Source organism: Sander lucioperca, chromosome 5, assembly GCF_008315115.2.
Source record: "Sander lucioperca isolate FBNREF2018 chromosome 5, SLUC_FBN_1.2, whole genome shotgun sequence".
In the NCBI taxonomy this organism is placed as follows: Eukaryota; Metazoa; Chordata; class Actinopteri; order Perciformes; family Percidae; genus Sander; species Sander lucioperca.
The window spans coordinates 39,725,786-39,733,001 of NC_050177.1; positions in this window are offsets into that span (position 1 = coordinate 39,725,786).

Consider the following 7,216-nt stretch of genomic DNA (forward strand, 5'->3'; position numbering starts at 1 on the left):
GGCAATACCATCTAGGGTAGCTATATATTTAGATAATGAAGTTCGGTGGTGCTTGGGTCCCAGCACAATAACTTCCGTTTTGTTTGAGTTCAACATCAGAAAATTGTGGGTCATCCAGGATTTTATATCTTTAATGCACGCTTGAAGTTTAGCTAACTGACCGCTTTCGTCTGGCTTGATTGACAGATATAATTGGGTGTCGTCTGCGTAACAGTGAAAGTTAATTGAGTGTTTCCTAATAATATTGCCTAGAGGAAGCATATATAAAGAGAATAGAATTGGTCCAAGCACTGAGCCTTGAGGAACGCCATGGCTAACTTTAGCGTATTTGGATGGTTTATCGTTAATATTAACAAATTGGGATCGCTCAGAAAAATAGGACTTAAACCAGCTTAGTGCGATTCCTTTAATGCCAACTAAATGTTCCAGTCTCTGTAAGAGGATGGTATGGTCAATAGTGTCGAATGCAGCACTAAGATCTAATAAGACAAGTACGGAGACAAGTCCTTTGTCAGCAGCAGTTAGAAGGTCGTTAGTGATTTTCACCAGTGCCGTCTCTGTGCTATGATGCATTCTAAATCCTGACTGAAAGTCTTCAAATAGACTATTTCTATGCAGAAAGTCACACAATTGATTAGCGACTACCTTCTCAAGGATTTTGGAGAGAAACGGGAGGTTAGATATAGGTCTATAGTTGGCTAAGACCTCAGGGTCGAGGGTGGGTTTTTTCAGAATAGGTTTTATCACAGCTACTTTAAAAGACTGCGGTACGTGACCCGTTAATAAGGACATATTGATCGTATCTAGTAATGTGGTGTTGACCACGGGTAGTGCTTCTTTAAGTAGCTTCGTTGGAATGGGGTCTAAGAGACAGGTAGTTGGCTTAGCTGAAGAGACCCTTAACATTAATTGTTGGAGGTCTAAAGGATAAAAGCCGTCTAAATAAGTATCAGGTCTTATCGTTCTCTCTAGCCCTCCTGCGCCCAATGGTGAGTCGTTGGAAGCTGTGGGCAGAAGGTGATGAATTTTTTCTCTAATTGTTATAATTTTATCATTAAAAAAGGTCATGAAGTCATCACTGCTCAGAGCTATAGGAATAGATGGCTCAATAGAGCTGTGACTATCTGTCAGCCTGGCTACAGTGCTGAAAAGAAACCTTGGGTTGTTCTTATTTTCTTCTATTAGTGTTGAGTAATAGTCTGATCTGGCATTTCTGAGGGCCCTCCTATAATTTTTTAGACTATCTTGCCAATCCACACGAGATTCTTCCAGTTTGGTGGAACGCCATTTACTTTCAAGTTTTCGTGAGATTTGTTTTAATTTGCGAGTTTGGGAGTTATACCAAGGTGCTAGTTTCCTTTCCTTCATCATCTTCTTTTTGAGAGGAGCAACCGAGTCTAAAGTAGTCCGTAGGCAGGCCGTAGCAGCGTCTACAAAGTTATCAAGTTGGGAGGGACTAGAGTTAACATAACAGTCCTCTGTTATATTAAGGCATGACATTGAGTTAAGTGCTGTTGGAATAGCTTCCTTAAATTTAGCTATAGCACTGTCAGATAAGCATCTAGTGTAGAAACTTTTATTTAATTTCGTATAGTCTGGTAGTAGGAATTCGAAAGTTATTAAAAAATGGTCTGATAATAAAGGATTCTGCGGAAATACTATTAAATCGTCAATTTTGATGCCATATTCTAGCACAAGGTCGAGGGTGTGGTTAAAACAGTGCGTGGCCTTATGCACCCTCTGACTGAAACCAATAGAATCTAGCAGTGAATTGAAAGCAGTACTAAGGCTATTGCTCTCAATGTCCACATGGATATTAAAATCACCTACAATAAGTACTTTGTCTGATTGAAGGACTACGCATGATAAAAACTCTGAGAATTCAGATAAAAACTCAGAATATGGACCTGGTGCTCGGTAAACAACAACGAATATAATTGGCTGTACTGTTTTCCATGTTGGGTGTTGAAGATTAAGAACAAGGCTTTCAAACGAGTTATAATTTAGTTTAGGTTTAGGATTAATTAACAGGCTCGAGTCAAATATGGCTGCAACTCCCCCTCCTCGGCCTGAGCCTCGTGGAATTTGGGTATTATTATGACTGGGAGGAGTGGCTTCGTTTAAACTAACATATTCGTCATGGCCCAGCCAGGTTTCGGTGAGGCAGAATAAATCAATGTGGTTATCTGATATCAATTCGTTTACCAATAATGCTTTCGATGACAGAGATCTAATATTTAATAGTCCACATTTGATTTTCCTATTCTGTATCAAAATTCTTTTGAGAACTTTTTGTCATGAGGGTCCACTGAGTCTACGTGTACATTTTTGTGCAGATGGGACTCACGCTCTAGGAGGAGTTTAAAAAAAATAGGTTTCGCTCAAAGCGAATTTGCAAATGAATTAAAAAAATGAAAACAGCGCCATCTAAAGGCCGATTGACGCCATATTTGGCACACAGCCTCATTGGCACATGAGGAACAACTGTATTAAGTTTTGTGTCCATCGGAATAGCCGTGTGCAAGATACAACCGTTCCTGTTTCGACACCCACCTACAGGAAGTTGGTCCTCTGTAACTTGCGCATTGTTTTAGCTATTAAAATTCTTTTGATAACTTTTTGTCACGAGGGTCCGCCGAGTCTATATGCCAGTTTTCGTGCCAATCTGACTCACGCGCCAGGAGTAGTTAGACAGAGTAGGTTTCCCATATATCAATATTTTGCTGATTAATAAAAAGAAAAACAACAAAAAAAAAACAGCGCCATCTAATGGCCATGACGAACAACCTTGTCAAGTTTCAGGGCAATCGGAATAACTGTTGCCAAGATTTAGACAGGAAGTTGCTGTAACTTGCGCATTTTTTCAACTATCAAAATTCTCTGGATAACTTTTTGTCATGAGGGTCAACAGATACTAACTGCAAAGATTCAAGAAGATTGAAATCACGGCGGAGTTCGAAAGAATGGAAAACACATGAAAAATGCATAATTAAAAATGGCCGCCTTCCGGTTGGGCGGAGCTAATGAAGGTAAATGGGAAATATGTCCGCAATGATTAGAGCAATATGGTTATTAAACCTGGTGAAGATCGGAGCAACTATGTCCAAGTTAAGGCCTTCCAGGCATTAGGGGGCGCTATGGAGCCCACTTACAGGTTTGGGCCAAATTGTTGTAGAGTCTCGCAAAGCTCCCAGGTGTTTATGTGGGCGCCAATTTTTGTGAGTCTTCGTATATATTGAGGCCATCAAAAATGTGCCCAAGGGCTAAAACCAATTAGGGTCCCATAGGCCACGCCCACTTTGACCAATCAGTACCTTACTGTAGGGGTGGCCTCATGAGTGGCCCTAGATGGTACCCATCAAATTTTGTAAAAATTGGATGAGCCGTTCATTAGCTATAAACTTTATGTACTTGTAGCGCCCCCTAGTGGCCAATTTTCGTAAAATGTGTGGGGCACTTCCAGAGGGTCATGGCAAACAAGAATCTTAAGTTTTGCGTTGATAGCAATTATTTTGGTCGAGATATGGCAAAGTTGGTGTTTTCATACTTAGCTACACAAATTTGTTTGTGCGTAATATGTGCAATTTTTATCCTATAAAAAAACTTTTTGTCAGGTCCGAGATGCAACCTGCCAAGTTTCGTGCAGATCGGTCGCACGGTCTAGGAGGAGTTCGACAAAGTAGGTTTCCGATAAATCGCGATTTTTCACGCATAAAAGTCTAGGCGGAAATGGGCATGGCCTATATCAAGAGATTCAGCTGGATCCAGGGAACACGAAAATATATGGTTTTTGAATGTGAGATGTACGGTTTGGGAGTTATAGGGCCAAACGCTTTTTTTCTGCAATAGCGCCACCTAGTGGTGGATATGTGTAATTGTTTTTTAATCTTTGCAATTTTCACCAGTTGTGACATGTGTGCAAATTTTTGTGAGTTTTCGTGCATGCTAACCCCCTCAAAAATGCGACAAGGAATTCGGAAAAATAATAATCTGATCAAAAACAATAGGGTCCTTGCAGTTTCACTGCTCGGGCCCTAAATACCCTATATAATCATTCTATCACCCCTTTAAGAGCACACCTACATGTTCTGTTCTTGTTTTCAACAGCTGCCATCGCTACAAGCAACTATGACGCATTCGGCCGAGAGTCACCAGTTAACACGGTCATTTGTTAAACCGAAACACCGTCAATCGGTTAGGCTAAAAACAAGCCTCACCCGGTAGGCCACATTTTGGCTTTTGTCATGGCTCAAAAACTGACATTCATAGAAAAGTTTGGTCTCATTTTGAACTGGAGCATCTGCAGATCAATTTCAATCAAGTTAGGTACGATACAAGATTAAATCAGAAATCCACGTTTTTTTTGTAATCTTCGCCACCATCTTGACTCTACAGGAGCCAGAAGGGGCAACTGAGTGAGATCCAACTCTTCTTTGTTTGTAAGGGGAGATGGAGGTAGGTAGGGTATTTATTTATGTTGTGTGTTACATCAGAATGTTTTATATAAATAAAAATGTTTAAATTGAGACGTTTAGACATATCATCCGTTTATTGTTTCTGTATTAAAGGGGTGGTTCAGAATTTTGGACATAGGACCTCATTTCCAAGTTAGCCAGTGTGATATTTATCAGTGGAGACCATTTTCAACACTATCCAGTCCTTCCAGTTGCACAGTTCGCTGGTGCTAGGCTAGCGCAAGTCAACAGTATCTGCTAGCCTGCCACTAAAAACAGTCTTACCCACTCCACAGTACACCCGAGACAAATGAATTATAACGCCAGACTGTTGATGTAAATGCCTGTGTTGATAGAATAATGTTAGAAATAAAACTACCCTTACATTGCATTGCAATAGTTATACTTTGTTCCCTGTAGTTGGTAGCATAGGCTACAGCAGCGGCGGAGTGATATTACCTAGGCTACTGAGAAAGCCGGTTTCCATGACAATCACACGTTTATTTACCTGCCGCTGCAATTTGCATGTAAACTGTCCGAGCTTACATGCTTTTTCTGTCAGCAATTACCTAAAGTTAGCGGTTAGCCCAGCCAGGTATCTACCAAGAGTGTAGCTATACCGTTAGCTAACGTTATCACTCTCCACAATGCATTGAACTATAATGTTATCTCCACTAACGCTGTCAGTCTCAATCTATCAGTAGCAGCCAGGCTAATGTTATAAAATGGGCTAACTTTATTAGCTAGAGTAGCCTACCAAAAGTTATTACCTGTTCATCAGTACGCTGTTGGTGAATCTGGAAAGACAGATGGAACCGCATTTTTTGTCAGTCACTTGTGGTCCTTTAGATTGCGGGGTTTGTCAAAGTCGTTTGGTCTAAAATGATCACTACACATTTGCCACTTGAGTAGAGTCTCCACCTTGATGTCCAAGCCAGCAGCAAGAAGCCACAGTTGGTTCCTTTCTGGATCTCCCAGTGGAAATTTGTGGAAACTTTGTGGTGCCCATCGGTTTATTTTTACAATTTCTAAATGCACACTGAATCACCATGTTGCCTAGTCCTTCATTTCCAATCCAATGCTTCAATACCAATGTACTAGGCTACTACTAGGTGTCCCGACTGTAGTGCGCTTCTCTGTTTACTTTTCGCCGCAGTACTACTAACCGGAGCAAAGTAAAATTCTGCCGCTGCTGAGAAACTAGTCCCTCAAAATGTAATGTGATCATTGAGATGCAAGGGTAGTTTTGTTTCTAACATTATTTTATCAACACAGACATCTACATCGATAGTCTGGCGTTATAATTTATTTGCCTCTGGTGTACTGTGGAGTGGGTAAGACTGTTTTAGTGGCAGGCTAGCAGATACTGTTGACTTGCGCTAGCCTAGCACCAGCAAACTCTGCAACTGGAAGGACTGGATGAAAAGTGTTGAAAACGGTCTTCACTGATAAATAACACACTGGCTAACTTGGAAATGAGGTCCTATGTCCAAAATTCTGAACCACCCCTTTAAGTTTATACAGTTAGGTGAACCCAGGACGCTCGGTTACAATACCATTACACTATCCTATGCATCTTAAAGAAACTTAAAGACTATACCGCAATCCCTGATCCCCACCCACATGCCCCCAGACACACCTGGTGGACTCTACCGAGTGCACTTTTTTAGTTCAGGAATGTGTTAAATATATCCTTATCACCAAGCAAATGAGATAGATATGGAACTATAAGGGCGGAAAAGGACAAAAACAATGTAACCAAGAGAAGGCAAGTTGCATTTGAAACCAATGCATACATACAGTGTATGCACACTGAGATAGTATTCGCAAATGCATGCATACACATTCATACAGCTTTTTACTATTTCAACACATCAAAGCCTGAAAAAGCAGGAGGGGACAATACATTATTTTAAAATTATTTTCAAAAACGTAATTAATTCTGTCAATATAAAGAAACAGAACAAAACAAAACAACAACTACAAGTTTATATGTGATAATTTCCAGATGTTGGCTGCATCACAGGAGTGCATTGTCTCTTGGCTACAACCTTCTGTCTTACTTTCTCCTCAGTGTGTTATCACAACTCTACACACACTTTTATTGTGTCTCTGTTACACTGGGGATATTTGGATATGTTCTTTCCTTTTATTCTGGAACAGAGTTGCATTGAAATGAGGGAGATCAACCGGAACACCAGTGCCAATCTAAATCTGACCTTCCGATACCGGATTCCTGCGGAAATATAATTATAATTAAATCTTTATCTTCCCTCCTGACTCTCAAAATGATTAAATTGCAGTTGGGGCTATATAGTTCTGTGACTGCTTCCGCCTAATGTGATGCAAACTATACGTTATATACTTCTAAATTCTGCCCTAGACTGTCTGAGTTATATTCTTTGCTGAAGTTATTATGCATCATCTTTACTAAATGAGCTGGAATGGGTATCTCCAGCTAAATGAGCCTACAGTAGAGCATACTGAATGATAGGCCAATCGGAACCAGCAGTTCATCTTCTTCATTATGCAGAGGACAAAAGTTTTAAAAGAAAAATAAATCTATTTTAGAAACTCAAACTGAGGAATATGTTAATAATGCTGTTATGGCACTCGCATAACTTCTACAGAAGTCCTCATTTAGCTATTGCCTTAGTATGATCATCAATCTTCCACCTCCTTGCCAGTTAGTATGATTGATCGGTGGCTGCTGGCCATGATACTTTGTCTCTCCCAGATGGTGGTGTTTCTACGATCCCCTA